Source organism: Rhincodon typus, chromosome 1, assembly GCF_021869965.1.
Source record: "Rhincodon typus isolate 14 chromosome 1, sRhiTyp1.1, whole genome shotgun sequence".
Lineage (NCBI taxonomy): Eukaryota > Metazoa > Chordata > Chondrichthyes > Orectolobiformes > Rhincodontidae > Rhincodon > Rhincodon typus.
The window spans coordinates 60,804,745-60,820,266 of record NC_063332.1 but is presented as its reverse complement, the minus strand read 5'-3'; positions in this window follow the sequence as shown (position 1 = coordinate 60,820,266).

Genomic DNA, 15,522 nt, shown 5'->3' with positions numbered 1-15,522 from the left:
TGTCTGTCATATTAGTCTAATTCCAATCTACACATTCACTACTTTCACTACTTCCCTATAGTCCTTCAAATAATTTTTAAACACCAATTTTTTCACCACAGCCTTTGTCTTTGTGTCATTACTTTGTTTTTCATTTTAATACCTAGATTTGCTGTGAAATGTTTTACTGCACAAGTACTATGCAAAATAAAGATGATCCTGCCATGTGATTTAATAGTCAATGTTGTGATTTAGACTTTGCACTTGCATGGAATAAAACAATGTGATCTCAAAGATGTGAATCTAAAGCAGTCATTTTAAAAAGGTGGTTAATAAGTGACAGAAGTCATTATCCTGGGTAAATAGAACTGGGAGAGAGCACAGAAACCTCCCAGGTTAATGTCAAAAAAGTCCAAGAATGAATCATCACGCACAGCAAAGATACCATCATTTGAAAGTTGATAGTCATAATAGGCAAAGACAATAATGATAATATTCAAAAATGTTATATCACTTCCTATAAATTTAGAGATGGAGGAGACAATGAATTATCAGTAAAAGTTAGAGGTGCACAACAAATAGTATAAGATCATAAGCTCTGGAATAATTAGGATATAGTTAAGATAGAATCAGAGGGTGGCTGAGAGTCATCACAGTGGAATTCTGGGAGACATTGCCACAGTCATCAAAACTGTACAGAGGTCAGAGAGAACCTAGTGTCAAGGTGTGCTTAAACCTGAAACACTACATTGGTGTTTCCTTCCCTTCCCCCTCCTTCTCCTCTGACCAAAAAAAAGACTCTGTGAGGAGGACAACTGGCAAGATACAGGGGTACAAGGGAGCAGCCATTAACAGAATGGGCCAGTGTTAGAGTGGAAGTGCTATTGCCTTTGCTTGAGAGGTTGTGGTGTGAGGACATTGAGCAGAGGTACAGGGTAAGGGCTCTTTAGCTCCACTTTTTATCTAACTGGACTGAAGGCAGTGGGGATGGCACTTAGGGCAGTGGCAGGTTCCTCCTGCAGGATGTGGGAGATCAGGGAGACTTCCAGTGTTACACGTGTGAGAAGTGCACCCAGCTGCAGGCCCTGACAGACTGCATTAGGGAACTGGAGCTGGAGCTGGATGCACTCAGGATCATTGGAGATTTTATTTTCCCCTTATTGACTGGCCACCCAGAATGTAAAAGGCCTGGACAGGGTGGAATTTGTCAAATGTATACCAGGAAGTTTCCTAAATCAATATGTAGAGGGCCCTACTCGGGAGGGTGCAACACTGGACCTCCTCTTAGGAAAGAAGGTCGGGCAAGTGACTGAAGTGTCAGTCGGAGAGTACTTTGGGTTCAGTGACCATAACTTTCTCTTAGTTTTAACATAGTTATGGAAAAAGATAGGACAGGTCCACAGGTTAAGGTGCTAAACTGGAGCAGGGCCAATTTTAGGGCCATTGGGCAGCATCTAGCAGCAGTCATTTTCGTGAGTCTGTTTGAAAGTAAAGGAACATCTGGCAAATGGGAGGCTTTTAAAAGTGTGATATCAAGAGCCGAGGGACAGTATGTCCCTGTTAGGGTGAAGGGAAAAGCTGGTAGATTTAGGGATCCCTCGCTGACCAGGGACATTGAGGCTCTAGTCAAGAAAAAAGAAGAAGGCATGCATTGGGTTTAAGCTATCGGGCTCAAGTGAATCCCTAGATGGCTATAAAAAGTGCAGGAGCACACTCAAGAGGGAAACTAGAAGAGCACAAAGAGGGTATGAGATGGATCTGGCAGATAAGGTTAATGATAATCCCAAGAGGTTTTATAGCTCTATTAAGTGTAAAAGGGTGGCTAGGGAGAGAATAGGTCCCCTTAAAGATCAGCATGGCTGTCTATGAATGGAGCCACAGGAGATGGGGGAGATTTTTAATGAATATTCCTCCTCAGTGTTTACTGAGGAGAGAATCATAGATGCTAAGGAAATGAGGTAAACAAGTGGGGATGTTTTGGACCGCATACATATTATCAGAGAGGAAGTGTTTGCAGCCTTAAAGAGCATTACGGTGAATAAATCCCCTGGGTCTGATCGAGTCCATCCTTGGATGTTGTGGGAGGCTAGGGAAGAAATTGCAGAGGCCCTTGCAGAGATTTTTGCTTCATCTTTAGCCACTGGTGAAGTTCCAGAAGACTGGAGGGTGGGCAATGTTGTTCCATTGTTTAAGAAAGGTAGGAAAGACAAGCCATGGACCTACAGGTCAGTGAGCCTGACATCAATGGTAGGCAAGTTATTGAAGAGGATACTGAGGGACAGGATCAACAAACATTTGGATAGCCATGGTCTAATTAGGGATAGTCAGCATGGATTTGTGTGTGGGAAGTCATGTCTGACAAATCTTCTGGAGTTTTTCAAAGAGGTAACCAAGAGAATGGATGAGGGTAGGGCAGTGGATGTTGTCTATATGGACTTTAATAAGGCCTTTGACAAGGTCCCGCACAGCAGGCTAGTCATGAAGGTTAGGTCGCTTGGGATCCAGGGAGAGCTAGCTAATTGGATTCAAAACTGGCTCAATGGTAGGAAGCAGAGGGTAATAGTTGAAAGTTGTTTCTTGGACTGGAGGCCTGTGACTGGTGGTGTACCATAGGGGTCAGTGCTGGGATCTTTGTTATTTGTTATTTACATAAATGATCTGGATGTGAACGTACAAGGCATGATTAGTAAGTTTGCAGATGATACTAAATTAGGAGGTATCGTTGGCAGTGAGGAAGGTTATCAAAAATTACAGAGGGATCTTGATCAGATGCGGAAGTGGGCTGAGGATTGGCAAATGCAGTTCAACACAGATTGCACCTTGGAAAGTCAAACCAAGATAGGACTTATATAGCAAGGTCCTGTTGTGGAACAGAGGGACCTAGGAATACAAGTCCATAGTTCATTGAAAGTGGCGTCACAGGTAGACAGGGAGGTGAAGAAGGCATTTAGCATGCTGGCCTCCATCGGTTGAGGTATTGAGTATAGGAGTTGGGACGTTATGTTACAGTTGTATAAATGGTTGGTGAGGCTGCACTTGAAGTATTGTGTACAGTTTTGGGCACTCTGTTATAAGAAAGACAAAGTTAAACTGGAAAGTGTGCAAAGAAGGTTTACAAGAATATTGCCATGACTAGTAGGCCTGAGTTGTAGGGAGAGGTTGGCCAGGATAGGATTGTACTCCTTGCAACATAGGAAAATGAGCTGTGATCTTATTTAGATGTACAAAGTCATGAGGGGCATAGATAGGATGAATGCATATTGTCTTCTTCCCAGGGTTGGGAAATTGAAAACCAGAGGGCATAGGTTTAAGGTGAGAAGAGAAAGATTTAAAAAAGGACCTGAGAGGCAACTTCTTCATGCAGAGACTGATGTGTATATGGAATGGGCTGCCAGAGAAAGTGATTGAGGCAGGTACATTAGCAACATTTAAAAACATTTAGATAGGTACAAGTATGGGAAAAGTTTAGAGCATATGGACCAAATGCGGGCAATTGGAACTGGCTAAGTGGGCATCATGGTCAGCATGGACCAGTTTGGGCTGAAGGGCCTGTTTCCATGCTGTACTACTCTATGACTCCATATAAAACATTCTGGGCATTTCTAACAGATCAAATAATTTTTTAAAAAACGTTTTTTTTTGCAATTCAATACATTTAACTTTAAGCATTGACCATATTTTGCTAATCTGATGATACTCACATTTTGGCATATTCTCTGTTACAAATTATTCTGTTTTTGTTTATGGTTATTGGACAAAAAGGATGCAACAAATACAGAAAGAAAATAGCATGAATAATATTGCCGCAAATGCATTTTTCATGGCAGACCCTCCATCCATTAGTTTAAATGGACAAAAGGAAACACGATGGACCCCATTACCAAATAATTGAGGCATTGATTTGCCTTTTCATTGAATCAAAGCCTCACAACTGAAAATACTTATCCCTGTTACAGGCTGTAATATTTTTTGACTCAATTAGTTGTACTTGTAATCAAAATTTGTGGTTTAGATTTGCGGAAGCTATTCAACCCAAGGGTACATTGATAGTTTAAATTAAATCCAGAATTGTGTTGGTTATGACAGCTGCAGGATGGTTTTGTCCATCACTGACTACAAAGGCAGTGGGCTAGAACAGCTAAATGCCACAAATGAATAAACATGTTTATACTTCACTTTGATGCCAAACACAAGCTTTAAATATATAAATGGCCTCGAGACATCATATCCGAGAACAAGTTAAGGAATGGTTATTTGACATGAGCGCTGATTTTCTTCATTTTACCAGATAAAGGTGTGTTATGGCCAATTGAGAACGAGCTGATTGCTTTATGAGGAAAGGCTAACAGGCTAATCCTTAACAGTAAGATACTGAGGGGACTTGACTGGAGCGGATGTCGAAAGGTGTTCCTCTTGAGTAAGAATCTAAAACTAGGGGTTGTAGTTTAAAAATATGAGGCCACTCATAAGGAAACAGTTCTTTTTCCCTCTCAGAGAGTTGTGAGCCTTTCAAATTTCCTTCCTCAAAGAGCAGTGGATGCAGAATCTTTAATTTTTTTTAGGCAGAGGTAAATAGATTCTTGACAGCCAAGGGAATGAAAGATTATCTTATCAGAGGAGGTGACGGCTTTGTGGTTTTATTACTGAACTACTAATTTTGTAAACGATTTGGATGAAGGAGTGGAAGGGTGGATTAGTAAGTTTGCGGATGATACGAAGGTGGGTCGCATAGTGGACAGTGCGGAGGGCTGTTCTAGGTTACAAAGGGACATTGATAGGATGCAGAGCTGGGCTGAGAAGTGGCAGATGGCGGTTAACCCTGAAAAGTGTGAGGTGATTCATTTTGGAAGGAAAAACTTGAAAGCAGAATACAGGGTTAACGGAAAGATTCTTGGCAGTGTGGAGGAGCAGAGGGATCTTGGGGTTCATGTCCACAGTTCCCTGAAAGCTGCCACCCAGGTGGATAGAGTTGTTAAGAAGGCATATGGTGTATTAGCTTTCATTAATAGAGGGATTGAGTTCAAAAGCCGAGAAGTTATGCTCCAGCTATACAAAAGCCTGGTTCGGCCACATCTGGAGTATTGTGTCCAGTTCTGGTTGCCTCATTACAGGAAAGATGCAGAAGCGTTGGAAAAGATGCAGAGGAGATTTACCAGGATGTTGCCTGGAATGGAGGGAAGGTCTTATGAGGAAAGGTTGAGAGAGCTAGGGCTTTTCTCCTTAGAACGACGAAGGATGAGAGGTGACTTGATAGAGGTGTACAAAATGATCAGAGGTATAGATAGAGTGGACAGCCAGAGACTTTTTCCGAGGGTGGAGGTAGCTATTATGAGGGGGCATAGTTTTAAAGTGAGTGGAAGTAGATGTAGGGGAGACGTCAGAGGTAGGTTCTTTACTCAGAGAGTGGTCGAAGCGTGGAATGCATTGCCGGAGAGGGTAGTGGAGTCGACCTCATTAGGGGCATTTAAGCGGCTATTAGACAGGCATATAGATGATAGTATAAGGTAGGGGTGGAGGTTAGATAGACCTTAGGTTCAGGGTAAAAGTTCGGCACAACATCATGGGCCAAAGGGCCTGTACTGTTCTATGTTCTATATGTTCTATTAATCTAGAGATCCAAGTAATGTCCTTGGGACCCAGGCTCAAATCCTGCCAGAGCAGATGATGAAATTTGAATTCAATTAAAACTTGGAATTATGAGTCCAATAATGACCACAAATCTATCTATCTATCTATCTATTGTTGGGGGAAAACCCATCTGGTTCACTAATGTCCTTTAGGAAAGGAAACTGCCATCCTTATCTGGGTCTGGCTTCAGAACCACAGCAATGTGATTGACTCCTAACTGCCCTCTGGACAAATAGGGATGGGCAATCAATGTTGGCCTAGCTAACGATGCCTTCATCTCATGAATGAATTTTAAAAAAGTTTCAGCAGATACATAGAGTTGAGATTAAAATCACATCAGCTATGGCATTTTTTAATAGTGCAGAAGGGTAGAGTGGCCCAATCTAGCTTCTTATTGATATGTTTATATATTGAGAAGTGATAGAATGGCTCTCCTGATTCTGCCTCTTGATTAACGGCACTGGTGATTTTACAATAATGTTGATAATTTAGTGAGAGTTTAAGCGCTGTGACTGCAAAAGAAATATAGAGACAGGTTGTTTGTAAGTATCAAAAGTGAAGGAAATCATGTAATTCTTCTTATGACCTGATAATTAAAAAACAAACTTCAACTCTCAACTCAAACAATCATTGAAGAGTGCCTCTCTCTCTCTCACACACACACACATATCCACATAATAGAAGAAGGTTAAAAGGACAGCGGGTAGTGTCAGAAACCACCTAGGAACAATGCACTGATAATCATGTTCCACTGTTCCACAAGTCATCACAGAATGTATCAAAGTTCCAATAAACTGGCCAAAATTGAATTTGCCTTACTGATTGCTACCAAGGAACAACCACACTCAGTTTCTTTAGTAGTAAAAATACCTCTATTTATTATAACACATTTATCTTTAACAAGAACAGTGAAAAGAAATGATTTATGATTTATACAACTTAAACTATACCCTTTCATAATCCCCAAACACACACACGTACTCAAACACTCAATTAAGACAAAAAAAAAAGACAATGGTTTAAAACATGTACTGTATGTTGATAAGAAGTTAGGCAGGGTAAACGAAACTCCAAATGATGAAAAGTTTAGATCACAAGGTGAAAAGTCATTTTTCTCTTTTTTTGATTTTTGTAATGATGAGATGTTGTTGTCTCTATGGCAATTATCATCTTAGATTTGACAGTTGAGCAGGTGATCTGGTTTTTTTTTCCCTGTATGAAATGTTTCTTTTGAGCATTCTTGGATTTTCTGTCCTTTTCTCCACATGGAAAGAGCTCAACAATATGCAACATTTAATTTTCAAGTTGCAAACAACTTTCCTAATATTCCAGTTATAACAGTCCAATTTCAAATTCAGTTCATAGTTCTGAAAATGAAAAATATGTGGTCTCTCACATATGTCTACACTTAAAAGAAATGAAACACCACCTTTAAATGCATTTAATTACCAGAAAAACATAACATATAAAAATGCAACACAATAAAATGCTGAAGCTAAGAATAATCCCAATTTTCCATTTTCTATGGTAGAGTACTTGTCCTGACATTGGCTTTTTTAATGTAAAATACCATAGACCCCAGTTCCCGATTCATAACTGTGAAAAACAAGTCACTAGAATCAATTGCCATTTTAAAAGGTTTTATAAAGTCAGGGGTGGTCATCAATGGTTCATTTTTTGAATTTCCTTCAGCTTCATAAATGCTGACAGTATCACCTTTACTTGTTTTCATAGCAATGTGTTAAATGTACAACTATTGTGCTGAGGTTAGGCACAGATTTCCAATAAAACCCACACATTCCCAAAAACATTCAATCCTTTGACCAAGGAATTGGCTATGAAACTGTTTTCATGACTGCATTCACCCTTCTGTAATGTGAGCAGAACCTAGTCAACCCATCCAGTTTAGAAACCAATACCAGTGGAATCATTGTGGTACTTTTCTAAAAACAAGCCAATATCAGAAGAAGTACTGTACCATAGAAAATGAAACTTTTTGAATACTGCATGCAGTTCTGGTTTCCCTGCTACAGAAAAGGTGCTGTGAAACTTGAAACGGTTCAGAAAGATTTACAAGGATGTTGCCAGGAATGGAGGGTTTGAGCTATAACAAGAGGCTGAATAGGCTGGGGCTATTTTCCCTGGAGTAACAGAGGCTGAGGGGTAATCTTGTAGACGTCTAGAAAATCATAAGGGACATAGATAGAGTGAACAGTCAAGGTCTTTTTCCAAGGGTAAGAGAGTCCAAAACTAGAAGACATAGATGTAAGATGAAAGGGTAAAGATTTAAAAGAGACTTAAGGGGCAAATTTTTCACACAGAGGGTGGTGTGTGTATTGAACGAGCTGCCAGAGGAAGTGGTGGATTTTGGGTAAAATTACAATATTTAAAGGGATTCTGGGTGAGTATATGAATAGGAAGGGTTTAGAAGGATTTGGGCCAAATGCTGGTAAATGGGGCTAGATCAGTTTAGGAAATGTGGTTGGCATGGACAAGAACATAGAAAATAGAACACAGAACATAGAACAGTTCAGCACAGTACAGGCCCTTTGGCCTATGATGTTGCGCCGACCTATTATCCTACTCTAAGATCAAATACCTTGCATATCCTACAAGTTGGACCGAAGGGTCTGTCTCCGTGCTATATAACTCTATGACTGTATGAGAATTCCAACTGGTTTGACTAGGTTCAATCAGGTGATCTTATGGCAAGTACTGAAAGATTTTTCCATCTGAGTTTGTTTCCCAGGCTTGACTGAAAAGATTGCGGCTTTATATTGATTCCCCTACATTCACATCATATCTGGCTAAAATAACCTTTACAAATTTCTTTGAATTTCTTAAGTAACCTTACTATATCTTCCCATTTACCTTCTTCTAAGTGTAAAGTACATTATCTGGCTATTCCAGTGTTTTAGTATTGGTCAGTCAAATCATAGGAGATCCATTTTGTGAGCCGTCTACCTTTTCTTTGACCTCACTCTCCCCGTCCTTTGTCAAACTGCACTACTCTTACAATCTCACATTATTGCTCTTTCTTACCTTCTTCACAATGATGATATTGCTTCAATGTGACTCAAATAATTCTTCTTCCTGCAATCAGGACTATCTATCAGGTAAGTCACTTGATTAACAGTCCTACCTATATGGATGGCTGAATCTCACTTTCAGAGGTTCACCCTGTAAAGATAGTTACACCAACACTTTGTCTCCTGTCTGAAATATTCTAGCTGCAGCATGTTTGTCTGTCCTTTATTTCATCTTTGCCTGTGAAGAGTTGAAATATTCCTGTGAGCCTCTCAAGAAACATGGACGTATAATATAAGGTGGAGGATTCATCTTTTAGCCTTAAAAATGTCTCCCTAATCAAATGTAAGTGACTTCTTATCTCATGACCATAGAGGTATTCAAAGGGGCTAAATCCAGTAGATTCATTTTGGGAATCTCTGGTAGCAGAGTGTAAGAGATCTAATGATGTGTCCCAGTCTTGTGGGTATTCATGGAAATAAGCCTTATTTGGGGGTCTGCTAGTATATCTCCATAGCTTCCTCGGTTTACAGATGATAGGGGCAGTCTTCAATAGTTAAATACACAGATTGCTGACTGCTGAAACAACTTAGATATAAAGTTAGGAACCTGACCTGATTGTATTTCAGTTGGTAGTCCATACTGAAGAAAAACCTGACATAATTTTTTATTTTATCTTAGCTGTAATTGTTTATAATGGAATAACTTGTTAAAATTGGGTTGTCATCCCCATAACGGCATGATATACTGGGGTTCCTCTTTTGTTTTTGACAATGAACCTACAGAATCTACTAATACTTGGCTGAATGGTTCTTTGAAAACTGCTATTGGTATTAAATGTGCCAGTTGATTATGTGTTGAGGCTTTCCATTACCTGACATTTTTTTGCAGTACTGCTGAACACCCTTATGAAGTCTTGGCAGAGTAATGTGCCTGCTCTAGGTTACAGATGATTTAATGGACATTTCTTGTCCTTTGCTCTGAAGTGAGCAGCTGTTTGCTTTATGTTGAAGATAAATGCAGGAGGCAGTGTCTAGTACATACTTGCATAGTGGCTAAAGAGAGCAATAGCACATGTTACCTTCTTGCTGTTATCTATTCAGTTGCTATATTTAAGAGAGCACTCATGATGGCTGCTTTTGCAGACAGTAGTTTCATAGAATCCCTACCAACCCTCTGAAAAGTATCCCACCTAGACTCAACCCTGCACCCCCACCCCCACCCCCCATCCCTGTAACACCACATTTCCTATGGCCAATCCATGTAGCCTGCACACCTTTGGACATTTGGGAGGAATCCCACACAGAATCAGGGAGAACATGCAACCTCCACACAGCCAGTTGCCTGAGGCTGGAACTGACCCCCAGTCCCTGGTGCTGCGAGGCAGCTATGCTAACCCTAGAGCCAGTGCTGCCTGATGACTGACTCAGTCTGGAAAAGCAGTTTTTATTAACAGAAAGGATTAGTTTACTACCTCATGGCCTCTATTCATAAGGTAGACAGTCACTACAATGTGCCTGTAAGTCTTTTTGATCTTTACATCCTTTCCTTGCTGCGATCTGCCTGTACTGCTCATAAACAAAGCTTTTCACTGTATTTCGGTGCATGTGACAATAAATCAATCAATCAAATGTGATCATAGAAAGTTTGGAGACCCTCATTCCTAGTCCATTGTTTGTGTGTTAATTGCAGACTGTAGTGAATTGCCTGAACGTTCCAGGGTGGAGATTCTGTACAGCTGGTTGAATTTTAGAAACAGTGACCAGATTAAATGGTTGGTGGTTCCTCCTCTCAACCCTTTGTGCAAATGCAATGAGTTGAACGGAACAGTCTGCATCCACCTGAAGTAAAAGATTAATTCTGGATTTTAGCAACTAGTTCAAAGGGTGGATCATTCATAGAATCCCTACAGTGTGGACACAGGCCATTTGGCCCAACAAGTCCACATCACTCCTCCGAAGAGCATTCCACCACCCCTGTCTAACCCACCTAACCTAAACATCCCTGGGCACTACAGTATGGCCAATCCACCTACCCTGCACATCTTTGGACTGTGGGAGGAAAACCATGCAGACATGGGGAGAACGTGCAAACTCCACACAGGCAGTTGCCTGAAGCTGGAATCGAACCTGGGTCCCTGTCACTGTGAGGCAGCAATACTAACCACTGAGCCACCGTGCTGCCAATTTAAGTTCACGCTCATTTAAGATAACAGTTCTGCTTGTCCACTTCTAGACAACACAATTCCCTTCTGATAGCTTTGTCACTTGCAAGGTGAATTTCTTGTAAATGTTTGGCTATTTTAAGAACTGTAGCTTGGGTCAGTTAAAATACAGTTGTCAGTCGTTCCTGTCAAAGAACACAGAAAAATCTGATTAGACTTTTGTAGCTCAGTTCTGTTACTGATTGGACAGTGTGAACTTTTCAATGAAACATCTGCCGATGGAAAGAAAAAGTAGAAGTTTGGTGTAAAACAATGAATCGTTGCACAGTCAAAAAAGAAACCAAGTCAGCCCATAGTGCCACAATTGGTTTGGGATAGAGTTTGACTACTGTTTGGGAGCTCACATACATATTTTTGTAGTGTATTTATGACTAGTTGTAATAGGTGTATTGCAATGGGTATCTTGTAACATTTAATTGTTGGTAAGACATGAGTGTTTAATATGGGCTTTGAGTTTTGTCTCAAAATTTCTTGCAATTCTCATGTACAACCGTACAGTAACCTGTCTGGTGTTGAAGGTTATGCTTTATGCTTTCAAAAAACTGGATTTTTCAATATTTCAAAGCAATGAACACATTGCAACATCTTCAAAAAAGCTCACTCCAAAATACAGTATAATTAATAAAAAGGATTTGCAATTGTGTATAGAGTAATGGTTTCATCATTCTTACCCGTGTAGTTTGGGCAGGATAAGGCAAGTATCTGGTTTGCAAAAGATACACTGTTGTACTTTGGAAACTAGAAATACACTCATGACTTTAACCAATTTGCAGAAAATCTGTAAGCAAGCAGTTTTAGCTTCCTGAAAATTAAAATATGTTTCCAACAGGAAACAGTGCTAAGCATTTTTTTAAAAAAGAGAAAAGTAATAACCATCTGAAGAAAAGCTAGTAAATTTCACTTCCTCTGTGTTTAAAATATCTAAACAGGAAATAAAAGTAAAGTACTTAAGTTTCAGATTTTTGAGTCAGAGTGTCGTGGAGGTTTGAGTCCCATGCAGTATCTTGTGCACATTTAGGCTACAGGACAATACCAAGAGTGCTACACTATTGGATATCACATATTTCAGGAATTGATGGTAAACCTGACTTCGAAGTTACATGGGAACACCACCACTTTCAAACTGTCCAAGGTATTCAGTATCCCAATTTGGAACTAGATTGTCATGCCTTTTACTGTCGCAGTGCCAAAATTCCAGAACTTCCTCCCTGTGGCATTGTTGGTGTATCTATGCCAAATGGATTGCAGTGATTAAAGTAGGGAGCTCACCATGACTTTCACAATGGTAATTAGGGTCAAACAATAAATGTTGGCCCGGCAAATTATGCCTATACCCTCTAAATGAATTTTTAAAACAAGTAAAATCCTAGAAATGGCTAAAAATCAGAAAATGGAAAGAATGGAAGAATTCAATAAAACAAGACTGGAAGACAGAGGAGCGGAAGTATTGAGTATGCTTTACTAGTAACATAATCATGGCTCATCTGATAATCCTCGACTCCACCTTCTGGTTTTTCCCTATAACCCTTGACTCAGCTATTGATCATAAACATGTCTATCTCTGTGCTGTATGCACTTAACAACGCAGCTCAGATTTGTTAGCTCAGTTGGTGGCCCAGCTGCCTTGCAATACAAAGTGACACTAACAATGTGGGTTCTGAGAAGGGTCACCGGACCTGAAATGTTAACTCTGATATTTTCTTCACAGATGCTGTCAGACCTGCTGAGCTTCCAGCAACTTCCGTTTTTGTTCCTGATTTACAGCATCTGCATATCTTTCGGTTTTTACTATCACAAAGGACTCTCCTTCTCAACCTTCCCCTCACCTGAGGTGTGTTGACCACCATATAGAGTCATACAGCATGGAAACAGACTCATTGGACCAACACATCTGCGCAAACCAGACGCCCCAATCTGACTAAGTCCCATTTGCCAGCACTTGGCCCATATCCCTCTAAACCTTTCCTATTCATATACACATCCAGATGCCTGTTAAAAGTCGTAATTGTACGTGCATACACTACCACCTCTGGTAGCTCATTCCAGACATCTACACTCTCTGCGTGATAAAGTTACCCCCAAGGTCCTTGCTAAATCTTTCCCCTCTCACCTTAAAACCTATGTCCTCAAGTTTTGGACCCTATGCAAAAGACTTTGGCTATTCACCCTATCCATGCCCCCTCATGATCTTATAAACCTCTATAAAGGTCACCCCTCAGTCTCTGATGCTCCAGGGAAAAAAAACCCCAGCCTATTCAGCCTCTCCCTGTAGCTCAAACCCTTCAGTTTGAACATCCTTGTAAATCTTCTTTGCATCCTGTCAAGTTTAACAACATCCTTCATATAGAAGGATGACTACAATTGTACACAGTATTCCAAAAGTGGCTTCAACATGACATTCTAATACCTATACTCAATGCCAAATGCCTTCTTCACTAACCTGTCTACATGTGACTCCACTTTCAAGGAACTATGCACCTGTACCCCTAGGTCTCTGTTTGACAACACTACCATTAACTGTATAAATCCTACCCTGGTTTCCCTTACCAAAATGCAACACCTCAGATATCAAAATTAAATTCCATCTGCCAGTCCTCAACCAATTGGCCCATCTGAACAAGGGGGGGCAGATGGCCTAGTGGTATTACCGCTGGACTGTTAATCCAGTAGACCCAGATAATGTTTTGGTTCGAATCGTGCTACGGCAGATGGTGGAATTTGAATTCAATAAATATCTGGAATTAAGAATCTAATGATGACCTTGAATCCATTACTGATTATCAGGAAAAACCCGTCTGTTTCAGTGATGTCCTTTAGGGAAGGAAACTGTGATCCTTACCTGGTCTGGACTACATGTGACTCCAGACCTGCAGCAATGTGGTTGATTCTTAACTGCGCTCTGGGCAATTAGGGATGGGCAATAAATGCTGTCTAGCCAGTGACATCCTCATCCTATGAATGAATAAAGGATCTAAAATTGTTGGACTGTTAATTCTACAATTGAAAAATGAGGTAGCATTCTTTAGAGACTGTGTTGATCTTCACTGGAACAATTTAGAAAGCCAAGCACAAAACCATCAGAGTGGAATAGAAAATTAAGTTGAATTTATGGTGAAATTATTGGAAAAAGATGTACAAATATTGCTGCTAACCATTATATACTGATATGAAAAAGAATTGTTAAATTATTTTGGTGATAGAGACATGAAGGTACTAACTTCCCCCTCACCACAGTTTAGCTTCAGCTTCAGTTTCCCTTCATTAATAATAACACATGCCTGCCTTCAGTTCAGACATCAATTTCTCACCATTCATTAAAGCTTCTCCATTTCGCTCCTTAGACAATACTGGTAACTCTTCTCCCATTCTATTCCAGTTCACACTGATCCTCCAAATCCACCCTCCTCCTGCCCTTCCCTATGTTCCCTCCAATCAGTTCTTAGCTCATATTTTTCTGGGATTGGTGTTTGATACTATTATATAGAACATCATGATTGTACTGAGGCCTGGTAGTTGGCGATAATTCTTGTGCACAAATGCAGACAAGGAATCCAAAATATTGACACACTATGTATGTATTTTTATTTTAATATTATTTCTAAGGATGATGGTGGCAATAGTCAATTGTTGACCATCCCTAATTACCCTTGGGAAGGTGGTTGTTAAGCCGCCTTCTTGAATCACTGTTATCCAAGTGTATAGTCAGCGTGGTTTCATAGAGAGTAAGTCATGCCTGACAAATCTGTTAGAATTCTTTGAGGAAGTAATGAGTAGGTTTGACAAAGGACAGCCAATGGTTGTTATCTACGTGGACCTCAGAAGGCCTTTGACAAGATGCTGCTCAGGAGGCCTTTGAGTAAGATAAGAGCCCCTGGTGTTAGAGGCAAGGTACTGGCATGGATAGAAGATCGGCTGTCTAGCAGAAAGCAGAGAGTGGGGTTAAAAGGGTCCTTCGCAGGATGGCAGCCAATGACTAGTGGATTTCTGCAAGGCGAAGTGTTGGGACCACACCTTTTAAGTTTATACATTGATGATCTAGATGAAGGAACTGAGGACATTCTGGCAAAGTTTGCCGATGACACAAAGAGAGGTGGAGGGATAGGTAGTATTGAGGAGGTGGGGAGGCTCAAAGATTTAGACAGGTTAGGAAGATGGACAAAGAAATGACAGATGGAATTCAATGTGGGAAAGTATAAGGTCATACACTTTGGTAGAAGAGAGACAGATAGTTTTCCAAACAGGGAGAAAATTCAGAAGTCTGTTGTCTTTTCTGGTGCATAGGTTGATGCCAGATAATCTGTCCGGTTTCATTTCTTTGAGACTTTGTAGAGATTGATGTAACCGATTGGCTTGCTAGGCCATTTCAGAGGGAAGTTTAGAGTCAATGACATTTCTGTGCATCTGGAATCATGTGAAGGCCAGACCAGGTGAAGAGCACAGATTTCCTTCCCTAAAGGACATTAGTGTGCCACATGGGCTTTTCCAACAATCAACAATAATTTCATGGTCACCAGTAGATTCTTAATTCCAGATTTTTTTTTTTTTTTTTTTTTTTTTTTAATAAATTGAATTCAAATTCCATCATCTGGCAACCTGGGAACTAGGTCATCACCTCCCTTTAATGCATGTGGATTGACAGGTAGACCAGGTACAGACATGGATTT